Raw genomic sequence first — 25158 nt, forward strand, 5'->3', positions numbered from 1 at the left:
GGCAGTGAAAATACTCTGCATTGTATTCTAATGATAGATATCTGTTATCATGCATTTGTGCAAACCCATAGAATGTATAATACCAAGAGTGAACTCTAAGGTAAACTACAGACTTCTGGCGATTATGATGTGTCAATGTAGGTTCATTCTTGGTTAAAAAAAAGTACCATTCTGGTAAGCGATGTTGATAGCGGGGGAAGCTATGCATGTGTCTGGGAAAGGGATATATGGGGAATCTCTGCATCTCCCTCTTATTTTTGTTGTAAACCTCAAACTGCTCTAAAAAATAAAGTTAAAAAAAAATCTTTTTGGAGATATATTTTTTAGTTTCCCTGGACTCTGAGTTGCTTATGGCATTGAGACCTTAGTGGAAGGAGAGAAGAGCAGCTTCATTGGGACTATGTAAAGCCTGCTTCTGAATGCCAGCCAAATCAAAGTCCTGGCTGCTTTAGAACAATTATCGAATGGCATTCAAACAGGCTTTGAAACAACTGGTTCAGGCTTATTCTCAGAAACTGGGTAAACATACAGGCAGTGCTGAGTCAAAGGGATAAGGAAATGATTCAAAGTCATGGTTAAAACATAACACTATTATTGTACAAAAATGGATTCAGAGGCAAAAGGATATCAATATCTATATGAGACCTTAGAAAGCCCACCCTAATCGTCCTCAGATTTAAAGTCAAAAAGATACTATGGGCTCGCAGCAAATTTGAGAAATGAAAGGTGATGCTGAGTGTCTCTATAGTTTGAAAGCAGCACCAACAAAGGATGCCACAGCTGAGTCAATGAAGAAGTTTCTTTTTCCTTGTCAGGGCACATTCCAGAGCCAGGATATGAACCAGGTTGAGGACTACAGACCCTTACATGCTTCCAGGGAGGTAGAGGAGGTCTTAGAAAGGAGCAATGAATTCAGTTGGTCACCCCTTTCCCGGAGTTTCTCTGGTCCAAGCATGCAGTTAGAGGAGGGTGGGAAGGGGTGTAGAGGTTGATCTTTCATTTGAAACATTTATGGTATTGAGGTTATTCCTCAGCATTCTTTTCCTTTCATTGTCAAAACCACTAGGCTTGGAGGAGTAGGAGATCAAATTTTATGTTGATGTTTTTCTTTCCTTATAGTTGCCAATTACGTACCCCTGAGTGTATAGGGAGGAGTTAGCCAAACTCTGCCCTGCACACCTCTGAAGGGTCCCAAGTGAAATTGCACACGCTCCTAGTAAAAGAGGCCTTGCACTCATGGACATAAAAACCTCAAGTAACCAATATGTTTTTATGAAAATTCTCAAAGTTTAAACAAAGTGTGATGTGATAAAATTTTTGACATCTAAGTGTTCAGAACCCTCCCCATTTACCTATGTTTCTTCATTCTTCTTCCTTCTCTAAAGAGAGAAGAGTCAAAACTGGCAGAAAGTTTTGGCAAGAAGAACAATCAGAGTGGAAGAAGAGTAGACTGTTTACAGAATAGCTCAGAGTAGATGACTAGAACCCCAGATGTGAGACTGCCCAATATTCAGAAGAGAGGGAACTGAGGAACCAAGATGGCAGCATCATGCAGTCTGGAGGACAGTGTTCTATTGGGGTAAAGTGAAAAACTCCCAAGAGGTCATGGATCCTAGGAGTATATAGTAGATGGAAAAATGTTTCAGTAATGGCTGCTATAGACAGAGTTCTTGGCTCATGTAAATATCTGAAGAAATGTTATTAAAGATTGAATTTTTTCTCTAGGCCTGTCCTTGGGCCATGCTTCTTTCAATGTGTCAAAACTAGGACACCAGTTTAAGATGTCCCTAGATGTAATTGTCAGTCTTTCTCTCTGTCTCTCTCTTTGACTCTCTCTCTCTCACTCCCCCTCAGTTCTATAATAAGTAACTAAATTATTTCAAATAAGGCACATAGCAGAGTGTTGCCTACATAATTTACATATTAAGTGAAATCTGAATTACAGGATACTTTCTAAGACATTAAGCCTTTGAAAAATTGTATAGACCTTTATTCATGAAAATAAAAGGGAGAGGGGGGTCTAGTATGTATGTCTTATGGGAGGGATAGTTCTCAGTGTTTGATTTTAAACAGTTACTTTCTGTAGGCACTTTTGTCCCACCTCTGTTCTGCGTTGTTGTCTTATTGCTAAGGTAAATGATATCTCTTTCTTTAATGTTTTCATCACCAAATCTCAGAACAATTCTATACCTGAAATATGGAAAAATTAAAAGGCAAATTTAAAACAAATAAAAGAAAATATGGTTTTATGCAGCAGACTATTGTTGGGGGAAGAGAGAGAATCCCCCTCTGCCCTTTCCCTTAAGGTTCTTATGACTGGCTAAATAATTAACAAGACAGGTTAGCAGGAGAAAATAATACCAAGTTTAATAACATGTATACATGGGAGAAAGCAGGGACACTGCGTTTCTCAACACAATAGCAGAAATTCTCGTCTTAAATACCATGTTCAGCCAATGACAAAGGAGGATGTTGGGGGGTGGTGGAGTCAGTTACAGGAGATTACCACTAAAGAACGGCAAACAAGAGTAAGGCTATTATACAGACCTAAGGCCTCACCTTCCACATTGATAAGTTTCTAGAAATGAGGTCATCTCCCCTCTTCCCAATACAGAGAGGGAGATACCTTTACAAATGGAGATTTCCCTTATAAATGTAAATGTTTGTCTGGCAACTCCTAGCAGGGCCATCCAGAGAATGTGGCCAGAGAGACAGAACTTCCGATAAGATGAGCCTGTTGGTGCCTTTCCTATTGTAACATCTATTTTATATTATATTACAGCCATCAGATAAAAGATCTGTTCCAGGAAGGAGTTACTATGTCAAATTCTTTAGGCAGTTAGTGGGGGAGGTCAAAGTCCGTCAGAGAAAACAATCAAGGTAAAGAGATATATTTCAGGATGGCCAAATCTTGATCTCCCACACTATACACTAATGAAACATAGCAATTCTAACAATAATAGAAATTCTTTAAAGATTAAGGTAAATTAACAGATGGCTGCACAAGCTTATAAAATACTAACAAAATACTAATATTTTGTATGAAGTTATATAGGATCATCAGTGTTGACATCAGGCAAATGATCTTTAGCCCAATAAGGCAGTTTTGTTTTTCTGGATAAATAGGAAAATATTGTTTTTGGTTCTGTAATTTTATAACATCCTAACTTGATTCTTAATTGCCCAAAAATTACATCTTTTTATGATATTAGTGGTCTTCTGGCTAGATTGCCTATGGATGTTGCATAGCACCGTAATCATGATTACAAACTTCTTTATTGTCCTTCTATTGTTTACTTTTCCCAGTCATCATCAAGTTATTTGTCATCATCAAGTAACAATTCTGAGTTGTCATCATCAAGTAATAGTTCTGAGTTATTTCCAGTGAAAGCTGTCCACATTGATGAGGAAATAGAATTTTTCCATCAATTATGAAGGAGGAAATGAAACTACCCAAAATACATTTGCCAAAGTTAGGCCTAAATTGATGTAAAAAATAATCATGCCCAATTCCTTATGTATTTTAATCCTCTTATTATTGTAACTGTAAGACAAACTGTCGTAATAGAAAACAATTTGTCTCTGCTCATTACTGCTGAAGCTACATACGCAATGATGCATTCCACTTCTTTTCATTTGCGACAAAGAATCATTTTCTAAAAGGTCGACAGCTGCAAAGCTTCTGAATATGTAACTATGAAATGATAAGTAGTTGGAAAAGTTTCTATGCATTAAGGAAATAGGTTGTTACTTATCACCTCAAGTTATCTAGAAATTTACTGACGTTAGTCATATATTGGATTTCATTTATGATCTTCTTTTTCTCATTTGTTGACTAAATAGCACACAATGTGCAGTGGGATTGCTGGAGATAATGGAATGATCATAAAACAAAGGATAGAAGAAGCACACAAAGCAGACAAAAGCTAGGCCAGCGCGCTAGGGCATTTTGTAGAAGGAAAACAACTCTGTAAAAGTTAGTGGCTCCTCATTTACTGTTTAAATTTCAAAATGCTGAGGTTATTGGCAATCATGAAAAGATTAAATTGTGCAAAGTAACCCCTGGTTTCTAACGAAATGAAAAATATTTTTAAGAAAAAATATTCTATTCTAATTGTATCTTTCCTTTTTGTTTAAATCCTTTATCTTCATCTCATGTCTAATACGAATAAATCTGAATTATATAAAATTAAATTATATCACACACACACGCACATACATATGCTCTTAATCCCAATGATGCTGTTATAATGAACCATTTTTCTATAGAAAGAGTACCAAAATCATAAGTCAGTAAGGCAAACAGCTGAAGCCAGTTTTGATTTCATTGGCATAGACTATTGGAACACGGGCCTTTGTGGGCAATAAGAATGGGCCTGGATGGTTTAAGGAGGGAAGGCCTATTAGGTTCTATCCACTTGTAATCATAGAGAAAAGAAGATCCTCCAATTTGCTTTAGAATAATAGGAAATTCTGTATGTTAAAGATGTCAGTCTAATTTAAATTTTGATTTCTTTTATGAGCCAAACAAAACACATCTGTGCGCCTCATATGGCCCACGGGCCACGAGTATTTTGACTTTTAATTTAGACAACAAAGATGAGACAAGTGAATTAGGATAATGTAAAAGACAGAGATTCTTCTACATGGAGGAAGGAGCACCCATAGGGTGACGCTTTTGTTGGAGGGAGTGAGGGGACTCGGCTTTGAGCTGTTTTTGCATATCCAGCACACTGTGTACACTTAGGTTGTATAATTTTTGCATTTAGTTGGGGAATGAGTCCCTGATGGAAATTATTTAGGAACTTAGGGATAGAGGAAGCACCAAAATTTCCTTACTTGTTTTAGAATAAAGCTCCTAGGGTTTTTCTCTGTCCAGAATCTTCCTTGAGGCCTTAGATTCCACCATTCTCCTTGCTTCCTAAAGACATTCTTTCCCAAATTCTCTTTTAGTATGAACAGTACTATCACTTCTTTTGTTCCTCATGGTCAAATATTGGCTGCTAGACTATTGATGTTTGTTGCTGAGGCAATGGGTCTATGAGTTTTCTTCTCTGTTAGGACGCTGGAAATCTGAAATGGGTCACTACTCTCACTTTTGAATAGAGTACAATAATCAACACTGTAAAGGTTCTTAACGATCACTAGAGGAACAGTAATCCCCAGATGATTTGAAACATTTCTTGGACTTAAAATACCTCCTACAGCAGTTTTCAAAACAAATGTTCAAATGCCACGTATTTCTAACTGGAACTGCTTACGTAATTCAATTAAATGTGCTTATAGTTATGCTATGTGTATTAATGAATATGAAGGTACTTAGTATCCCTTCATCTATAACTACTTCATAAAACTGTGAAGGATGCACTAAAGCTAGCATTTAGTTTATATTTATATCAGGTGGTGCAATTTAAGCAACTAGTACGCACTGATTCCTTAGAATAAATAAAAATGAATCTCTTAATTGTACTCAACAGTAAAAGGTGTGGAGAATTATTACAGCTATGTGCCATTAACGTACACTCAGCTTGGTTAAAATACAAATGTGTTTATTAAATAGAATGTGGAGACATGCTAATATATTAAAGTTGCTTTCTTTTTAATCTACCAAACTACTAGCCACTGGTGACCCGAGGCAAGGTTTTTTTTAGTATTACTCCTCATTTTTGTTTTGTAGATTCTGCATTTTGCCAGACAGTAATTCTTAGTTCTCAAGTCTCAAGTGCTGGCTGGTTAGCACTAAACTCTCCTTCTTAACTCACGACACCCTGGAAACAAGCCTCTTTCCATATTAAGAGCATTAAACAATTTGTTTATATTTGCTCTTGCTTTTGGTGGTATTTTTTTTCCTTGTTTGTTTGCTTTTGAAATTTATAAATCTACACAACAGTGATTTGAATTGTCAGACTTAGGGGTAGTTGAGAAGGTTGCTTCTTAAAATGGTTTTGAGTAGGGAAGAGCTACCAGTTAAGGTATACAAGGATAATTATCCTCCCAAGTTTCTCTGTCTTCTACTTTACAATAAAACAGCTGCCGTAGAACATAAGCGAAGGAGACCACCTGCTTGCAATTCTCCCACTATTACAAACAACCTCTCACACATGCCCACATAATTATTGCTGCTGCTGTCTTTTCAATCAATCACTCATTCAATCATTTATTTATTTAGTCGTTTCTTCAAGATATACTTACTGACTGTAAGTGTGTGTAAGGCCCTATTCTAAGCACCAAGGATGTATCAAGGAAGAAAACAGACAAAACCAATTCCACCTGGAGGCAGAGGCAAGACTGCTGGGGAGAAAAAATACAGTGGAGCAAGAGAGCAGGAAGTGATGGGCCAGTGGGGAGGCAGTGGTTCTATTTCAGGTAGAGGAAATTTTCTCTGAGGAGATCACATTTGAGCAGAACCCTGTACAAAATTGACACTGAAGATGTGAGCCATGCATTTAGCCAGGAAATTTATGATACAGGCAGAGAAAAAAACAAATTCAAAGACTCCAAGGATGAAGATGGCTGATAAGCTTAAGGTCTGGCAAATAGTTGGCTGGAGAAGATGAGCGATCACAAATCTTCTTCTTTCAATGGGTGAAAATGTAGAGAAGATAGATATTGATTGAATATATGCAGATTAGTCAGAAACTTTGTAATTGATTTGCCAATAAATCAGTTGATAACGATTTCATCTAGCTACCTATAGTTTATTAAGGATAATTCTCCATCCCATCCCTCACTCAGTGTCCTGGCTTGCATAATTCAAAATTTGAATATACAACTATCTGTGTACATATGTTTGTTTATCATCTCAGATAATTTTATCCTTTGAAAGCAATGCTTTCTGCTCCACTAAAAAAAAAAAATCAGAAAATACATTAACTCATGCAATTTGGCTTTGTGGTATCACTGCCTCAGTTAACATACAATAGAAGATTACTACAATCATTCCACAGGTCAACGTGAACATGATAGTTTTCAATCGTAAATTAATGCTGAGTGTTTCAAAGCTCGATAGTGTGGCGCCATCAAAATTATAATCAGTGATCTTTTTGTTATATTACATTGTCTTCAAAACATCATTAATAAAAATGGAAGATTTAATACTAGTGGATTCACATTTCAGAGAAGTCCTTGCAAAGATATTCACTTTACTTGATAAAATGATAATCTTTATAGAAGCATGTTTTGCTGAAAATGTTGATTAATGTACTTGGTTTTATCTTAATACTTAATACTTTATCTTTAATACTTGTGCTTAATACTTAATACTTTTAGACAGGCAGGGTGTGGGTGTTATTAGTGAGGAGGTAGCATCCCATTAATAATCTTTACAGGGTTCATTTACTATCCTTAAAAGTGTTTATTCACGGATGTGAGGACCCTTATTGACAATAGTCAGGCTAAAGGTTATAAGCGAATTAAAAACAAAGTGAATAATTTAAATGCTATCCTTGAGATTTTGTCCCAAATCTAAGAAATAGTCAGTTTAAGATTTCTTGGTGGTGAATAAGCTCTATGGAACACTGTTAACAAGCAAAGTTTTTCTTTCTATTTTGTATTGCTAAGGACCAGTTAATAACCTCTACTAGAATTCCATCCTGTGATAAGTGGCAAATATGAAAGTGAAAGTCTAATTTGTATTATTTGAGCAGTCTTTTGACCCCTTGAATCTTGATGTCTCTCAAGTGATGTTCCACAATGAAAAGGTTCTTGTCAGTTAATACCATTTGTTTTTTGAAATCTATTGATTCCCAGAAGTATTTCAGTTTGATTTTAGTCTGTTTCAAAATGCCAACTAAGTCTCACAAAATATCATTTTTCTCCATACTTTTTTCATTCTTCACCTTATGCTACTCTTTGTTTTGTTCTTCTTTTTTTCAGTTGAGGCAAAACGAGTATAATTGGTCTCCTTTGAGGAGACCAAATACCAGCAATTTGAAATTGAATAAGAGATAATTATTGTCTTCCCACATAATCCTAATTAACCTGCTAACCTTATGTACTTCTCTGATTGGGAATTTTGTATCTCTATCATTTTAGGTGAATGAAACATTGATAGGAAACTGCGTAAACATTCTTAGACTATATATCTGCTTTGTTTAGAAGGCTTCAGAGATCAACTTTGGGTTTCAGTTTTATAAAAGTGTGCTGTTTAACTTAATGTTTTTGTGTATGTGTGCGTGAGGAAGATCAGCCCTGAACTGACATCTGATGCCAATCTTCCTCTTTTTTCTGAGGGAGATTGGCCTGGGCTAACATCCGTGCCCGTCTTCCTCTACTTTATATGGGACACTGCCACAGCATGGCTTGACAAGCAGTGCATCGGTGCGCACCCAGGATCTGAACTGGCGAACCCCAGGCCCCCAAAGTGGAGCGCGTGCACTTAACCACTGCCCCACCGGGCCAGCCCCTAAATTAATGTTTTTGAGGTATTGTATTTTAAATATTAATGTGAATTTAGCATTCTCCTCCATGGTATGTCTATCTTTAACTTAAATTTTTAACTTAAATTTTTAATTTATTGATTATTAGTTAAAATTTAGGCTCATTCTGTGACACAGTCATTCAGAGATGGCACAAATTTCTGATATATGTGAGAGAAACTTCTGTCTTCTGTGAGTCTTATTATATGAGTAAGGCATATAATTGTATTTTTTTTAACAGCGGTTGAGAAACAAGGAGAAATATACAGAATTTAGTTTGTTTGTAAATAAAAATCCATGCTCTAGAGGAATGACAGGATGGAAGGCCAACATGCCTGTGGCTAATATTTTTCTGCTAACTGATGGTGCCTTTTATCTCAAAATGAAGAATATTAGGATCATTATATTAGATTGCAAAGTTTATGAGAGTAAAGGCTGTATCTGCTTTGATACTTCGCTGTAATCCCAGAATGTAGTGAAATGCCTGATGCATAGCAGGCATTCAAAAAACATTGTTTGAGTGAGTCATTAACATGATTATCATGTACCATCAGAGATTAACAGCTGCCTTCAGAGTTAGATGGCACTTACCTGTCTATTTAGGATAGTTTGGAGTGTTATTATCATTAAGGTTTTTTAACATAATCAACCTTTAATCAAAATTCACTGTGCACATATAAAAATAGTGTCCTTTTTAATTTCAACTGTTCTTTTTGCCTGCGTGACCATGTCTACAATAAGGAGATAAATTTATTTTTGTGTTCAATAGGATTTTGTCTGAAATAATAGGAAATAGCTATGATAATATTCAAAAATAGGGAATGCTAATATATATATAAACCATATTGAATATTACCTCAAATCCAATAAAAAATAAATCTAATTTAAGAATGTTTAAAAAGTCCACATTATGACATCTTAAAGTATGAAATATGCATATTTCATGTATTCATACTTTAAACCTTTTTGCACATTTAAATGTATTTCGTAAAATAAAAATCTGATTATTTAAATAATCAAGTAAATTTACAAAAATATATTTTATTTTAATTACTTTGGGATGTTGAATAATTTTGGATAACAGCCAAAATTTATTAATCTAGTGATTTGGTCTAATATCAAGGTGTCTATGTAAAACAACTACCTAGTTCTAGGAAAATGTTATGTTTCAGTTTTTAATATTTGATGGTAAAAAAGCTTCACTTAGGTCTACTAGCTGTTAAGAGCAGCTGGATAAATTAGATGTCTGTCATGGGTTGACGTTTTTAAAGAGCATAATTAGGCAAATATAATATTTTGAATTAAAGGCGTTAATGGAGGGTCATACAATACTTTTGCTGGTAGCTTGCTATGTACTCATCATGTGTCAGTAATTTAAAAAAAATAAATACTATGCATAAGTAAATATTATTTAAATCTTTGTCTAAGAAACTACAAAATATTTAAAATGAGTCAATTTGCCATGTGAGTTTACAGTTCATTAAATGGAAAAGAAAATCTCCATTTGCAATTTTACATTTCCAGTTGTTTAAAATTAAAATTAAAATTCCAGAAATAGTAACTGATTTTTGATAACCCATTTCTTCAGTAAAATAAAATAAAATTTAAATGTCATTTTTGTAAGATAGGCATGTATGATATGTACAGAAAAGGGATAGATACATATAGTCTACCAATATTGTCACTTGCACATGTACTAACACACACAATACAAGAAATGTCTGTGCCATATTAAAAAGAAATGAAACATAAAATATTCAGGCTATGATAGGCTTCCAGAATCCTTGCCTGCATATCTACTCGTGAAGAAAGAATACTCTGTATTCTAACAGATTTCTTACCTGAATTTTAGAAATCTGCATTAAATGCAAATTATGGAAACTGTATTTTATCGAGCATGCTGGTAAAGAGAAACATATTTAGAGAACAAAAAGCCTAGAAAGGCTGCTGGGAATTTTGCCTTTAAAAAAAAAAATTGTTTACTTTAAAAATTAAAAACAACATCAAAGGTCCAGCGGGGATTAGAAAAATGACATAGACCTTTAGGGTTTCACCTATTGAGCTTGATTAGCAGGTGTTAGTGCTTTTATACACTCAAGATAAGGTTTATTACGAGACAGCTTCTTAAATATGTGATTAGTATCTATTCTTGGCTTTGAAATTCATTTGAGAACACTCTTCCAAGGAAAAATAGATTTAAGCCCTCCCATACTTGGCTTTACCCATAATTTTATAACATTTTGGGGTCACAGTAAATATGTCTAGAGCCTTATGATAAATACTGCTATTAAAAAATATAGAGATAATTTGTGCCTGAAATATAATAGCACTGTAAATATATTTTGGTCATATCTTAGAAAGTGAGACTAACTATGCATTTGGTTTGTGGCTGAGAGTTAAATATCCAAGGAATTTAACATTCCTTTCAAATTTCACGTGATTACGTGCTATGGATGACACATAAGTGACCATAGTCAACCTTAAAAATAAAACAGCCAGTTATTTTACCAGCAAAATGAGTTTATTCAGGAATAGTCAAAGAATTGCAATTTGGGATGTGCATGCTGTGGCAGACCACAGGCAAAATCAACAAACAAGGGAGAGGAAATAGTTATTTTATAGAGAAAAAGGAGAAAACTGGGAGGGGTTGTTTTAAACGAAAGTCCATTGGAGGAAAGCAAGAGTTCAGCGTGGTGATGGTTTCTCATTGGGTGAGTTGCTGGGGTAGTCAATTTCTGTTTGGGATGCAATGTACATTTCTTCCTCTAATTGAGGATTCTCTCCTGTTGACTTCTTTCTGTTGGGGTCTATAATTGAATATCTTCTTGTTGATCACTTCTTTCTGTTGTGGTCTGTAATTAACTCTCTCTCCTATAATTGACCGTAAGTGGTACTGCATGGGAGCTCCCCCTTCCAGGCTCCCAATCCCATTTTAAATGAGGTTTCCTTTTATTAATTTTCCCACCATTTATATAGAAACTGAATGTATCAATTGGGGGTTGATATGGGAAGCCAAACTACAAAAATCATTTTGGAATAAGAAATTTCTTATAGGGAATAGACTTGAGAAAACTGTAGGATCTGGTGAAGAAATCTATGAAAGAATGTCACCTCTGCATCTGGTGTTAGGCATGAAAAAGCTGCAGGTAATCTAGGCTCACAGTTGGGATCTCCTACTATTCAGCAAAGAGTAACTGGGGAAATATGCTGACTGATATCCCCCAAGTGGGTCATCTTGTCCATCTGCTGAGGTTACTCTATGATTAGCAGCTACAAGTGACACAAATACCTTCAAACTGCATACCCAGTTTGAGAGAATTGACATACATCTTCTTTAGACCTCCTTGTCACAAATGCTCCAACTGTGTTCAAGTCCTAACTATCTAGCCAAACCATTAGCTACTCCCAATGAATGAGTGTGGATGTGTACTCTGGCTATCTCTCCTTTCAGGAAAAATGAAGAACTAGATATGCTGTTCATACTTCTGCTGAGTCCAAGGTTTTGCCTTCACTACTATCCTCAGGGCCACTCTTGAGTGAGTCCACAGTGTTGGACTTGTCCACTTGCAGATGGTACCAGCATATCATGCAGAATTATCTCTAAACCAGGCAGTTTTTAAATTTTTCAATCAACTGGTTACAAGCACTCCACATGAGGCCATAGATGCTGACTAAGACAGAACTGGAAATGTAGCAGGAGTAGGGGGCATGGTTATGAGCAATACAGGGGAGAAAGACAAATCCTCTACCCTCTATGTCCTTCTGGCTGGGCTATGAATTAAATTGAGACAGAATAACAGGAGAAAATAAAAAAAAGCTTTATAACATGTACATGGGAAAGACTCAGGGGGAACTAGGGTAACTCACCAAAATGGTGGAGGCTCTCATCTTAAATACCATCTTCAGCTAAAGACAAAGGAGGTTGTTGGGGGTAGTGGTTTGGGACTTCAAAGGGAAGGAAGGCAATTCACATGGAAACAGAAAAGCAAATGTTTGGTAAACAGAACTTTGATAAGAATGGGCTTAGCAAGGACCCTCCCAGTTTATCAATACCCAGAGTTATCTATAGTGATGGCCTGTCTGCAGGACAAGCCTGTTATCTTACATTTTTTTTAGGTAGTTAGGGGGAAGGTCAAAGTTTCTTTCAGAGTCTTTTGTTCTTAAAAATAATCAAGGCAAAGAGACATGTTTTGGGGTGGCCAATTCTGATCCCTCACAGCAACTTACTCAGGCAATTTGCGTCTGCCTTAAGAACCTTCTTGGACTCAATTTTATATATCACCATTTCCGTTTGGTGGTAGAGAGCTTCTGTGCTCACCCAACTTTGTGGCTGGTGGGTCACACAACACCTTGTTAGTGATGGCCAGCTTAGGTCCCATAGGTACTAGATAACCTATAGTCAAGTGTGTACCTTTACTAGTGTCCAATAGCAAGCCATAGGTTCTTTCTCAGAACAAAAATAGTTTTCTTCATAGAATGGCAGAACTTGGTTACATATTTCTAAGGTTTTGTCCTGTGATTTACTTATAAGGACCTGCCAAAGGGATATCTATCAGGGATAACACTATTGAATCTATGGTACAAATCCCCTACATGAGGACACTTTTGAGCAAAAGGGACTATTAAAAAAATTATGCCAGGAATATAGACATAAACTGAGATTATCCTAGGTAAACCAAAATGTTTGGCAACTCTAATTAAATATTACATTTGAGATGGAATTTTCAGGCACTTGTAACTAGATTTTGTAAAATTTATTGTGTCTTATGTAAGGAACACAATATTCATTTCTATGGTTTTAATGGCTTATGAGTAATCTGCAGAAAGGCAGTCAGGAAAAGTGATAAAAACAAAAACAAACTAAATTTAAAAACTAATAATTCATATACACAGTGTGTATAAGATACCTCTGTTTCTAGTTTCCATCTACAGATTAACTTACACAAATTTACAAATCAATACTTTCTGTATTATTCACATTTCTCAATCTGGATGGCTGACATAACCCTCCAAATTTCAGAGGCCATTTGGAAAACATCCTCTTATCTTCTTGTTACAACATGCCTTATCTATCAGGTTGTTTCCTTTTGCTCTGTCCCCAAAGAAAAGTTTCACTCAGTTAATTGCCAAGGGCAAATTTGGAAAAGATATTTCCCCCTGTTCTCTGATAAATATCATTAGCAATATAAATAAAAGGATATTTCTTAGGTTGCCCACTGTGAAAGAGGAGCAGATACCTAGACAATTACTCTGTTATCTTAATCTCTGAATTGCACAAGAAGGACCTGGGTTCCCTGGAAGAACAATATTCTTCAAAAACATACCTGAACACTTTTGGTTGAGTTCTCTGATAGTCTATGGATAGTTCTTGTCACAGACAGTTATTTTCTCTTGAAATGCAATATAGGCCCAGCAATATATTCCCATGAAGAAATAGCATAAATCATAGAATATTCCTAATACCTCCATCTTAGAATGCTTTCATTCATTTGTTCAATAAACACTTGTTTAGCCTCTGTTTTGACTTGGGCGCTGAGTTAGGTGCAGTGAACACAAAATCGTTTAAGAAATGGTCCTTTTCCTCAAATGGATAGAAGAATTAGAAAGTAAGGAAATAAATTATAATGTGGTTTTAAAAATAACTATTACAGAGATATGGACACTATGTTATAAAAAGAAAAAGAATGGAACAACTCATTCTATCTGAAAGAACTTAGAAAAACATCATCATACCAGACTTGCAGGAAAGATTCATTGAGGAGACTATTGCTATATGAAAGATGAAGGCAGGAGTAATTTCAGCAACATGGTGGCATAAGATGGTCTTCCTTATCCTCCTCTTTTTTAATCAATGAATTAGACATCCATACACAAACAAAAGCACTTTTGTAGGTATTTAGGGACCTAGCACTTTACCCCAAAAGACCAATGATGAATCTTGCCCACCAGTCCAGCCAATAAGATACAGACAAACCTCTGTATAGGCTGCAGAACCAGTAGAGCCAGTGAAACTTCCTGCGCCCCTCTCACTGCTCTTGGGCAAAAAATCCAAAAGACAATTCAATGAAATCAGGAATAAAATATATGAAAAAAATGAGTTCTTTACCACAGAGATTAAAATTGTAAAAAAGCACCAAACAGACATTCTAGAGCTGAAGAATTCAATGAATGAGATGAAGAATGCAACAGGGCAACAGTAGCAAGGCAGACCAGATAGAAGAAAGAATAAATGACGTGGATGATAGGAATTTTGAAATAACGTGGTTAGAAGAGAAAAGGGAAGTAAAAGAGCAAATAAAGCCTACAAGACCTATTGGGATCCATCAGAAAGACAAATATCAGAATAACTGAGATTCCAGAAGGAGAAGAGAGGGATAAAGGGACAGAGTTTATTTAAAGAAATAATAGTGGAGAACTTTCCAAACGTGGGGAAAGACTTGGACATATAAATCCATGAAGCTTATTGAATACCCTATTATCTCAATACAAAAAGACTTTCTTCAAGACACATTATAATGAAATGACCAAAAATCAATGGTAAAAAAAGATTTGTGGTAGCCAGTGTAAAAAAGGATGTAACCTACAAAAGAGCCCCCTTTTGGCTATTAGCAGATTTCTCAGCAGAAACTCCACAGGCCAGGAGAGAGTGGAATAACATATTCAAAGTGCTGAAGGGCAAAAATTGCCAGCCAAGAATACTTTAGTTTGCAAAGTTATCCTTCAGATATAGGATCAAATATCCTTCAGATATTTGAAGGACAAATAAAGCCTTTACCAGACAAACAAAAGCTGAGGGAGTTCATCACCTTTAGACCTGCCTTGCAGTAAATGCTGGAAGGAGTTCTTCAAGTTGAAATGAAAAGATGCTAATTAGCAACATGAAAACATATAAAAGTATACAACACACTGGTAAATGTGAAAACACATATAGTCAGACTCAGAAAAATGTAACTCAATTAGGATAGTGTGTTAACCACTCAACTATAGTAGAAAGATTAAAGGAAAAGATTATTAAAAATAACTATAGCTACTGTAAATTTTTAATAAATATACAACATAAAGAGAGGTAGATTGTGACATCAATAATATAAAAGGGAGGAGTAAAAGGCTGGAGCCTTTATAGATGATCAAATATAAGTTGCTATCAGTCTAAAATGGACTGTTTTATCTATAAGATGTCTTATGTAAAGCCCGTGGTAACCATAATACAAAAACCTAGAGTAAATCCACAAAAGACAAAGAAGGGGTAACAGAGCATACCACCATGGAAAATAACCAATCTACAAAGGTAGGCAGAAACAGAGGAAAAAAGAAACAATGGAAGTAAAAAACAATCAGAAAGCAATTCATAAGATGGCACTTGTAAGTCCTTATATATTAATACTCTAAATGTAAATGTATTGAATTCCAATCAAAAAGCACAGAGTGGCTGTATGGATAAAACAATAAGACCCAACTATATGCTGCCTAAAAGAGACCCACTTTAGATTTGAGGATGCACATAGACTCAAAGTGAAGGGATAGAAAAAGGTATTCCATGCAAGTGGAAACCAAAAGAAAGCAGGGGTAGCTATACTTATATCAGCAAAATAGATAACTTTAAGCCAAAAACAGTAACAAGAGACAGGGAAGGTCATTATATAATGATAAAGGGATCAATCCATCAAGAAGAGATAACAATAGTAAATACATATGCACCCAACATGAGAGCATCTAAATATATTAAGCAAATACTAACAGATATAAAGAGAGAAATAGACAACAGTACAGTAATAATAGGGGACTTCAATACCCCACTTTCAACAGTGGATAGATCATCCAGACAGAAAAACAATACGAAAACAATGGACTTGAACCATACATTAGACCTAACAGGCATGTTTGGAGCATTCCTTCCAACAGCAGCAGAATACACATTCTTCTCAAGTACACATGGAACATTCTCAAGGATGATCATATGATAGTACCCAGAAAATGTCTCAGCAAATTTAAGAAGGTTGAAATCATACCAAGTATTTTTTCCAACCACAGTGGTATGAAACTAGAAATCAACAACATGAGGAAAGCTGGAAAATCTACAAATATGTGTAAACTAAACAGCACACTCCCAAATGCCCAATGTGTCAAAGAAGAAATCAAAAGAGAAATCAATAATATTTAGAAACAAATGAAAATGAAAACACAACATACCAAAACTTATAAGATGCCGCAAAAGCAGTTCTGAGAGGGACATTTATAGTGATAAACACATATATTAAGAAATTAGAAAGATTGCAAATAAACAACCTAACTCTATACCTCAAGAAACTAGAAAAATAAAACAAATTCAACCCAAAATTAGCAGAAGGAAGGAAATAATAAAAATCAGAGTGGAAATAAGTGATATAGAGACCAGAAAAAATTAGAAAAGATCAATGAAAGTAAGAGCTAGTTTTTCAAAAAGATAAACATAATTGAGAAAGATTTAATGAGACAGATAAAAAGAGATGATTCATATAAATAAAATCAGAAATGAAAGAGGAGACATTATAACTGACACCACAGAAGTACAAAGGATCATAAGAGACTACTATGAACAATTATATGCCAACAAATTAGATAGCTTAGAGGAAATTTATAATTTTCTAGAATCATACAACCTACCAAGACTGAATCAGGAAGAAATAGAGTCTGAACAGACCAATAACAATTAAGGAAATTAAATCAGTAATTAAAAACCTCTAACACAGAAAACCCCAGGACCAAATGGCTTTGTTGGAGAATTCTACCAAACATTCAAGGATAAATTAAGGCCAATCCTTCTCAAACTCTTCCAAAAAACTGAAGAGGAGAGAACACTTCTAAACTCATTCTATGAGGCCAGCATTGCCCTAATACCAAAGACAGATAAGGACACTACAAGAAAAGAAAACTACAGACTAATATCCCTGATGAACATTCATGCAAATATTCTCAACAAAATATTAGCAAACCAAATTCAAGAACTCATTGAAAGGATTATACACCATGACCTACTGGGATTTATCCCTGGGATGCAAGGATGGTCCAACATAGGCAAAACAATAAATGTGATATACCACATTAATAGAATGAAAAATAAAAATCATACAATGATCTCAATAGATACAGAAAAAGAATTTGACAAAATGAAACATTCTTTCACGGTAAAAGTCCTCAATAGATTTGGTATAGAAGGAACATACCTCAATATAATAAAGGCCATATACAATAAGCCCACAGCTAACATTATACTCAACAGAGAAAAATTGGAAGCTTTTTTTCTAAGATTAGGAACAAGACAAGGGTGCCCACTCTCATTGCTCTTATTTAACATAGTTCTGGAAGTCCTAGCTAGAGCAATCAGTCAAGACAAAAAACTAAAAGGCATTCAAATAAGAAAGGAAGAGGTAAAATTGTCATTACTTGCAGATATATGATCTTATATATGGTCACGCACCACATAAAGATGTTTTGGTCAATGATGGACTGCATATGTGACAGTGGTCTTATAAGATTAGTACCATATAGCCTAGGTGTGTAGTAGGCTATGTCATCTACATTTGTGTAAGTACACTCTATGATGTTCCCACAGTGAGAAAACTGCCTAATGACCCATTTCTAAGAATATATCCCCATCATTAAGTGACACATGACTGTATTGAAAATCCCAAAGACTCAACTGAAAAACTGTTGGACCTAATCAATCAATTCACTAAAGTTTCCAGATATAAAATCAATACATAGAAATTAGTTGCACTTCTACGCAAACAGTAAAATAATCTGAAAAAGAAATAAAGAAAACTATCCCATTCACAATGGCATCAAAAATAATCAAATACCTAGGAATAAATTTAACCAAGGAAGTGAAAAATCTGTACAATGAAATCTATAAGACTTTGCTGAAAGAAATCAAAGAAGACACAAATGGAAGGACATCTCATGTTCACGGATTGGAAGAGTTAATATTGTTAAAATGTCCAAAGCTATCTATAGATTTAATGTAATTCCTATCAAAATTCTATGACATTTTTCACAGAAGTAGAAAAAACAATCCTAAAATTTGTATGGAACTACCAAAGACCCCAAATAGCCAAAGCAATTGTGAGAAAGAAGAACAAAACCAGAGGCATCACATTTGGTGATTTCAAATTATACTGTAAAGCTATAGTAGTTAAACAGTATGGTACTGGCAAAAAAATAGACACATAGATCAATGGAATAGAATAGAGAGCCCAGAATTAAACCACTGCATACACAGTCAAATAATATTTGATAAGGGAACCAAGAACATCCAATGAGGACGGGATGGTCTCTTCAACAAATGGTGTTGGGAGAGCTGGATAACCACCTGCAGAAAAATGAAATTGGACCCCTATCTTACACCGTTTGTAACTTTTAACTCGAAATGGTTGAAAACTTAAACATAAAACCTGAAACCATAAAACTTCTAGAAGAAAACATAGGGAAGAAGCTCCTCAACATTGGTCTTAGCAATGATTTTTTGGATATGACGCCAAAAGCACAAACAACAAAAGAAAAAATCAACAAGCGGGACTAAATCAAATTTAAAATCTTCTGTAGAACAAAAGAAACAATCAAGAAAATAAAAAGGCAATCTATGGAATAGGAGAAAATATTTTCAAACTATGTACTGGATAAGGGGTTAACATCCAAAATTTATAAAGAACTCGTACAACTCAATAGCAAAAAGCCCCAAAAAATCGAATTAAAAAATGGGCAGAGAAACTGAATAGACATTTTGCAAAGAAGGCATCCAAATGGCCAATAGTACATGAAAAGGTGCTCAACATCACTAATCATCAAGGGTATGCAAATAAAAACCACAATGAGATATCACCTCACACTTGTAAAAATGGCTATCATCAAAAAGACAAGAGACAACAAGTGTTGGCGAGGATGTAAGAAAAGGGAATTGTTGTACACTGTTGGTGGGATTGTAAACTGGTTCAGCCACTATGGAGAATAGTATGGAGGTTCCTCAAAAATTAAAAATAGAGCTACCATACTATCCAGCAATCCTACTTCTGAGTATATATCCAAAGGAAATGAAAAGGTTACTGAAGAGATATGGGCACTCCCATGTTTATTGCAGCATCATTCACAATAATCAAGATGTGGAAACAATCTAAGTGTCCATCAACAGATGAGTGAATAAAGAAGATGAGGTTTATATATGTACAACTGAACATTATTCAGCCATGAGAAAAAAGGAAAGCCTGCCATCTGCAACAACATGGATGGACCTTGAGGACATTATGCTAAGTGACAGAGTCAGACAGAGAAAGGCAAATATCGTATGATAGATCTTATATGTGGAATTAAAAAAAAAAACTCAACTCAAAAACACAGAGAGGAATGGTGGTTACCAGAGACTAGGGGATGGGGGAAAAGGAGAGATGTTTAAGGATACATACTTGCAGCTTGTAGAGAAATAAATCCTGGAGATCTAATACGCAATACAGTGATTTTAGACAGCAAAACTGTATTATAAACATTAAACTTGCTGAGAGACTAGATCTTAATTGTTCCCACCACTAGAAGAAAAAAGAAAAATCAGCAAATTTCTTTGAGTCAGATACAGTAGGATTTTAATCTCAGGCGTTCCATTTCCTAGTTGCATGATCTTGGGAACATTACTTAATCTTTCTGATACTTAATTTACCCAATTACATAATCAGAGATACAATATTTGTCTTGGAGAATTATTGTGAAGATTAAAGGAATTAATGTCCACAGTGCTTCTGGTACACAGTAGGTGCTCAGTAAATGGAAACCATTATTATTAGTGCCACTACTCCCACTACCAAGACCACTACTATTCGTCTAGACCGAGTGTTTGTATTGTATCATAAAAGTTGCAACACTCCTACCTGTTTTCCCATGAAGAATCTGAAACTCAGAGAGTGGAAGTGACTTTCACAGGTCAAAATGATAATTAGTTGCCAAACTGGCACTGTAGGGGGTTAACCCAGTGTTAACCCAGAAAGTGGGAAACTTTCTTTCTTTGTGCCTCAATATCCATATCTGTAAAATGGGAAAAATTATATACCTACCTTAAGGAGCAGGTATGAAGGATCATATGAATATAATGCCTGCAAGTTTATTATATATTTTACAAAACATACAAAATACCTAATAAATATTAGCTATCAGTATTGTCAGCTTCTCATTATTCTATTCCATGTGGTTTTGACAAAGCTGTGATCATAAAATAAAATTCTATTAAGAAAACATGTAAAAGTATTAAATTGAATGTATATAAGATATATGTGTGTGGTATATGTATAATATATTATACTTTATGTAGAAATAATGATATTTTATTGTTCTTACTTAAATGGAAGTCTAAAATGAAAAAGTAAGAGACTTACCTCAAAAGCACATTGAGATTCCCAAATAATGTGAGATTATTAAAGTACTTTGCAAGTGTACTTTAAAGTACTTTGCTTCCAATAATATTCTAAAATGTTCTCATAAGGAACAACTTGCTATTTTTCTTTATATATGCGTGAGAAAAAGCAAGTTTATTAGCCATCTGATTATCAAAGGGATCCAAAAGGTGTGCATTAGAATTATGTCCTTGTTAAGAAAAAGCCTACGGGTATTTGGAAATAACCATTGCTTTTCTTACTTTTTTTTTTAAGACCAGTTAATAAAAAATATGTTTTGGAGTTTAAAAATATGTCTACTGAATTTATGTCTACATATTTATTTGTTTCCAAATGTTGTGATGTCCTAGCACCTATACACAATCATTAGAATAAAAACAGAAACTTCCATGTACTGTATTTATTCATATTTTTAAATTTTCTCTTACCTTTGGAAAGTATTGCTGCAGAATACTGATTAGTTAATAATTGGCTATATTTTTTACATTCACTTCACTCACATGCAAAAATTATTTTTCTAGTCCAGATTTTGCAGTCAATTTAATATCAACTCACAGTTTAGTCAATTAAAAAATATTTTGAAAGTGTTTCTACTTTGTTATTCTACTAAAAAAGATATTAACCTTCAACCTGTAAACTTTAGGGCAGAGCAATGGCCATTTATTACAGAATTCCAGCTCTATGTTAAAAATGACTTACTGGGTATAAGGTCAAGCATTCTTTACATTTTGGTATATATTGTTCCAATTTTTTTAAAAACCCAAATATCAATACTTTCTCACATAAATTTTTATGTAACAAGGAAATGATTTGATTTCCATTTAATATCTCAAAGAATAACTCATCTAAAAATTTTGAACGTGAGATACCCAATGTAATCGTATTTTATTTCTAACTTAGTCTGTAATATTCATGTTATATAAGGTGCAGCCTCTTTGAACTACTCATCAAACCAGTAACTTTATAGAAATTATTTTTTAAGTCAGTCTGCATATTTCCAATATGCTTTATTTGGATTGAAGAAAAAGAAATCAGTGTCTTATAGCCTCACTATTCTCTCAAATCTCCAAGTGGCTCAAATAGGACATGCAAAAATCTTAGGTTTAATAAATATTGATTTGTTGAATATTTAAAAGGGCTGATTTGAGCCATGAGTTGTGCATTTGACACAGCAAATAATGTAATGGACAGCGTAAGATGGAAAATGTCTAACGATATAAGATACTTAGTGTCAGTAAAATTATTCCAAATGATAGTACAAAAATGCTTTTTAACTAACTGCTATTATCACTAAACAATGACATTGTTAAATAATTTCACTACTAGAGGGGAAAGAAGACCTCCCATATCACTGAGAGTTCTGTTTTTATTGCAGTTTAATTAGGTCAACTTTCACAATTTAAATTTGTACTTCCTTAAAAAACAATTTAAACCCGCAAAATGTCATTTCTCTTTTTAGTATCCATAAAAACTGTTTCAAATTATTTGAATTATATTTGTGTGACCCAACTAGATAGAACTGGGAGGGGAAAATGTAGTGACATAAGTTGAAAATCTGGGTAATATGTAAAGATTTTCATTTTATGCACAGGCAAATGGGTTTTATACTTAGGATCAAGGGAAATATCTCCTTCCTTCCCTTCACTTTATCCTAAATATGCTTTTAGCAGATAAAGAACAGAAGAGAGCTTTGGAATATATGTGTAGTTCCCTTGATAAGTGGCCTATGATCTTGACCTGGGATAAGAGAGAGAGATAAGAAGGATTTTCTTAAAGCAAGCCACTTTAGAATGTGGCTACAACTTCTCAATTTGAAGGTACTGAGTTATCATTTATAACTCCACAGTTTCGAGACAATAACTAAAAGGAGTGGTAGAGATTTTGGAAAAACAGCAAGGGTTAGAAGTCTATCTTTTTATTTTAAAGGCACCTTCGTTTTTGTGATCTCACAACTCATCAAGCAGCCTTCTCTCTGTTTTTTTTTTTTAATTCCCAAGTTAACTCCCTTTTTTGAACTGAAGTGTCCACAGTGTAAGTTAATAATTTATTTACATTATAAATCAGTTTATCATAAGTGATTTTTCTCCAGCTAGATGCATTTATTGGTGATGAGGATCTAGACTTATGTTTTTCTAGATTGAAAAATCACGGAGTACAGATAGATAACGGCAACTTTACCTTTCCAACCATCCAAGCCTTCTCCCTTCCCTACAAATTAAGACTTGGATTAGGAGAACCCTATGTAAAAACTGATATATGTGATGAGGATGAAAAAAAATATAGAAGCAAGACTTACACTCTACTCTTAAGGTCAGCATGAGAAATTCTGAGGTTCAATAATCATTTATTATTCATTTAACATGTGCCAAGCACTGTGCTAACCACTGGGAATACAAAACTTGATTAAGACATCATATCAATTTTTCTGGAGTTTACACTTTAGTTGTGAAGATAACAATAAGGAGACAATATGAAGGCATTAAGATAAGTATCTACAAGGCACAGAATTAATACAGAGGAGAAATTGATTAACCATCTGGTAGCGAGAAGGAGGAATAAAGGAAAGTTGGTGAGGAGAGCAATACCTTAGCAACACCTGAGCAGGATTCTGAAGAATTGATAGTATTTTTCCAAGACAAAAAGATTAGATGCGAAGGGAGGAAGCTCTAGGCAAATAGCCATGAAATAAGGAACCTGGTAGTTCTGCATGGCTATATGGCATTTTATCTCACTTCCTGGGGCATATGTTAAAAATTAATTTGCTAGGTCCCATCTCAGAACTACAGAATTTTAATCTTTGAATTTGAGACCCAAAGATTTGCATTTTTATAAGCTCCTGAGAGATCCGACGTATTTTAAAGTTAGAGGGCAACTGTGAATGTGTGAGTGGCCCAAGATACATGTATTGAGAGCTAAGAACCGCCTGATCTTCACCAGGAGCCTGTAGTGTGTTTTGATAGTAGAGTGCTGTGGTCAGTTTGCACTTAAGAGGATAATTCCAGAGACTATGTGTTGGCGTCTAGAGTCAGGGGGACCAGTTAGTGGGAAGCAGGAGATAAATGATAAGGATTTGGACTACACTCATTGCAGTAGGAATGGAGAGAAGGGAACAGATATGCCAGATCTTTAAATGTTAAAATATACGATCAAAGAATGTTTCACCTCTGTTGCCTCATATTCTACATACTTCCCCTTCTTTTCTCTCCAGTTATAAATATAAGAATGGATTAACTTTCAATCAAGTATTACACAAACCATAGTTTTGCCAGCCTGATGATTTAAAAGAGCGCAGCTATCTATAGTTAGTTAGCTCCATTCTTGTATATCTTGGGAGAAAAGTTTCAGAAATCTCTTGGTTTAGTTTCACCTCGTACAGCTATCTGAGTCTAGCTTTCCAGATTTTTTTTTTTATTCTCCTTACTCTGTTTCTAGCCTCATCTATTTCTGGCTGAAATATCCCAATTAAGTTCCCTTGGTCACCATAGGCCCAGCACAGCACCTCTTCTAATTTCCCTTACTTCTGAAGCAGCCGCTGTCTCCTGCTCCTCAATTGCTGTAGCATTAACTACATTCTCTTTGCATTGTCTTCTGCCTCTCATTTCCTTGCCTGAGACTCACTATTGATCTGCTCTGCAGGTTGAGGTTCAGAAACCATCAGTCTCCTAAGAATGCCATCACCATCCCTTGCACACCTGGTGCCAAATTAATTTTAACTACAAGCACCTACACTAACAAGTAAGATTTTATAATAAACTTAGAAAAAGTCATTTTATGTATGTCATACATAAAAGCATAAACCCATGAAGGAGAGAGAATCATTACTAACAACAAATGCTTATTGTGTACTTACTGTGAGCTAAGCATTGTTACATAAACTAGAGACAGTAAAATGCATGATTTAAAGAGATTTACAATCTCACTGAAGAGGCTGAATGAGTGGAAAAAGATAAATAACATTTAAGAAACAGTGGAAAGAATATAACATATAGAAAGGAAAATTGGATTCAAGCCCAATTCAGCAGCTTACTATAACTTTCAAAAAAGCGTTTAGTCTCACTTTCATTATTTATAAAATTGAGGAAATAATACCTATTTTTATGCGTTACTCTGAGGCTAAATATAAAACCAAATTATTCATTCATTCAACAAATACATGATAAAGGAGAGACTCTGCCTCATACATGACATTAGAGAATAGAGACAGTGTAGAACAAGATAACCCAGAATCCCACTCTCTTAGAGCTTATATTTTAGTGGGAAAGATGAGAGAAAAAAAAGATGCATAAATAAATAGATAATAAAATACCAAGAGTGAGAAACCAGTGCTAAGG

The 25158-nt window shown here is 34.8% G+C and overlaps 1 protein-coding gene across 10 annotated transcripts in view; it reads left to right on the plus strand.

Annotated features, from left to right (window-relative positions):
- Window positions 1-25158, plus strand: part of PCDH15 (protocadherin related 15) — an 800695-nt gene that overhangs the window by 144778 nt on the left and 630759 nt on the right. The gene's annotated exons all lie outside the window — the stretch shown is intronic.

Source organism: Diceros bicornis, chromosome 6, assembly GCF_020826845.1.
Source record: "Diceros bicornis minor isolate mBicDic1 chromosome 6, mDicBic1.mat.cur, whole genome shotgun sequence".
NCBI classification, from domain to species: domain Eukaryota; kingdom Metazoa; phylum Chordata; class Mammalia; order Perissodactyla; family Rhinocerotidae; genus Diceros; species Diceros bicornis.